This window comes from Capsicum annuum, unplaced genomic scaffold (assembly GCF_002878395.1).
Source record: "Capsicum annuum cultivar UCD-10X-F1 unplaced genomic scaffold, UCD10Xv1.1 ctg3318, whole genome shotgun sequence".
Classification (NCBI taxonomy): Eukaryota; Viridiplantae; Streptophyta; class Magnoliopsida; order Solanales; family Solanaceae; genus Capsicum; species Capsicum annuum.
In genome coordinates, this window is record NW_025839942.1 from 648,738 (window position 1) to 651,684 (window position 2,947).

Below are 2,947 nucleotides of genomic sequence, written 5' to 3' on the forward strand. Positions count from 1 at the left end.
ACTCTTTATAGATGAGGTGAGAAAGATTATTCAGATTATGCATGTCACTTAAGATGAGAGTGTAGAATTGGCATCCTATAAGCTAAAGGATATTTATTTTGATTGGGTTATTATGTAGAAGGAAAGTAGGGGTGATAATATAGCTTCTATTGGCAGTTAGTTATTTTAGAGTGTTTTTCTAGACAGGTTGGTTTAGCATGAGATGAGAGAGGCTAAGGTAGAGGAGTTCATAAACCTGAGGTAGGGCTCTATGATAATGAAAGAGTACTACCTTAAGCTCACCTAGTTGTCTAAGTATGCCCCTAAGTTATTATCTGACTCAAGAGCTCGTATGAGTTAGTTTGTTATGGGAGTGTCTGATTTAGTGGCTAAGGAGTGTATGACCATCATGCTGATTAAAGATATTAGATTGCTCAGTTGATGAATCATGCTTAACATATTGAGGAAGAAAATTTTAAGGAAAGAGAGAAGAGAAATAAGAAGGCTAGGACTTGATAATTTGAGTATAGTCAGCCAAGGTCTGGAGAGGGAAAACATTCATGTTTTCATGGTCATTCATTGGTTCCTATGCCATCTTAAGTTAGTTCCCCTACACCCATGACCTTGTTAGGATTAGTGGGGTAGGACTTCAAATTCCAGTTCTCAGAACAGTATAGTTGGGAGGCCTAGTTACCCAACTTATACAAAGTTTTGAAGAGCCCATCCTGGTGAATGTTTGATGGGCAAAAGGGGTTGTTATGGTTGTATCAAATTAAGACACAAGATAAAGGAGTTTCAGTAGAAAATAAGTAGGGATGTTTGTCCTCAAACTCATGAGACTAATGCACCAGCTCAGCCAGGTCACCAAGTCCCTTCACAGGGCACATCATCTAGTATCAGTGGTGGTCAGCACCAAAATTATTTTTATGCTTTATGATCCCATTAGTAGTAGTAGAATTCACTAGATGTTGGCAATGGTATGCTTCATGCCTTTCACCTTGATGTATATGTGTTGTTTGACCTGGGATCAAATTTCTCTTATATAACTCGATTGGTTGTTGTAAATTTTGGGGTAGGTCCTAAATATCTCTCTAAAGCCTTCTTAGTTTCAACCCCATTGTATGATTTAATTATTGAAACATGAGTCTATAAGAAGTATCTTATTGTCGTCCTCTATAAGAACATACTAGCAAATCTAATAAAGTTAGAGATGGTAGATTTTGATGTTATTCTGGGCATGGATTAGGTCCATTCATGCTATGCATCAATATATTATCGCACTTGTGTGGTGATGTTTTAGTTTCTTCATGAGGAAATTTTTAGTAGGAGGGTAGTTCTGTGTCTCCCAAAGGTTATTTTATCTCTTATATTAAGTTCATAAAATTAATATAAAAAGGTGTATTTTTCATTTAGTTTGAGTCAAAGATGCTAATTCTATAGCCCCAATAGCTCATTCAGTCTGTTTAGTCAATGAGTTTCCTAAGGTTTTCATTCGAGATCTGCCAAGGTTACATCCAGATAGAGAAATAGAATTTGGTATTGATCTTCTTCATGACATCAGCCCATCTCTATCCCTCTATATTTTATGTCGCTGGCCTAACTCAAAGAGTTAAAGGAGCAGCTTAAGGACTTCTTAGATAAAGGTTTCATCAGACCTAGTGTCTCTTCGTGGGGTGCTCAAGTCCTTTTCGTGTGCAAGAAATATTGCATTCTCAGAATGTGTATCGAATATAGATAGCCAAAAAGGTTACCATCAAGAACAAGTATCCTATTCCTAGAATTGATGATTTGTTTGATTAGCTTTAAGGTGCCTAGTTATTCTCCAAGATTGACCTTAGGTAGGGATAGCATTAGTGGAAAGGTAGGGAGCAAGACATTCAGAAAACATCTTTTCGAAAGAGGTATAACCATTTTAAGTTTATGGTTATGTTGTTTGGACAGACTAATGCCCCCGCAGCTTTCATAGTTTTGATAAGCTGGGTCTTCAAGAATTACTTGGACATGTTTTTCATTGTCTTTATAGATAACATAGTTGTGTATTCCAGATGTGAGGAAGAACATGCAAACTATTTAGAATAATATTGTAGACCTTCAAGGATGGTCAATTGTATGCAAAGTTTTGTAAAGGTGAGGTTTCGTTGGAATCTATTACCTTTTTGGACCATGTCATTTTGGGGGTTGGTATTTATGTTGATCCTTAGAAAATTGATACAGTGAAGTGTTGTCCTAGACCCATCACTCCATTCGATATTCGGAGCTTTTTAGGTTTGGCTAGATATTATAGAAGATTTAATGAGGGGTTCTCTTATATAGCCACACCATTGACTAAGCTAACCTAAAAGAAGGTGAAGTTTATATGGTCAGATGATTGTTAGAAGAATTTCCAACAGTTAAAAGTGTGATTGACTTTGGCACTAGTGTTAGCTATGCTAGAGGATTTATAAGGATTTGTCGTGTATTGGGATGCTTCTTGAGTTGGGTTAGGTTGTGTATTGTTGAAGAATAAGAGAGTGATAGCTTATGCCTCAAGGCAACTTATGGATCATGAAAAGAATCACCCAACGTTTTATTTGGAGTTTGCTGTTGTGGTTTCTGCTGTGAAAATTTGGAGACACTACCTTTATGGTATGAACATTTATGTTTTAAATGACCATTGAAGTCTTCAGTACGTATTTTTACTAAGGGAGATGAATCTTCATTACAGAAGGTGGTTGGAATTATTGAAAGATAAGACATAAATGTGCATTATCATCCATGTAATCTAACATAGTGACAGATGCACTAAGTAGGCGGCTTATGGGTAGTGAGTCTAATGTGAAGAAAGAAGAAAATATGTTGGATAGAGAAGTGCATAGGTTGGATCATTGGGGAGTATGTTTGCTTGACAGTGATGATAGGGGAGTAGTATTTCAAAATGATTCGGAATCATCTTTGGTAGTGGAAGTGAAGGAGAAACTTAGCCAGATAT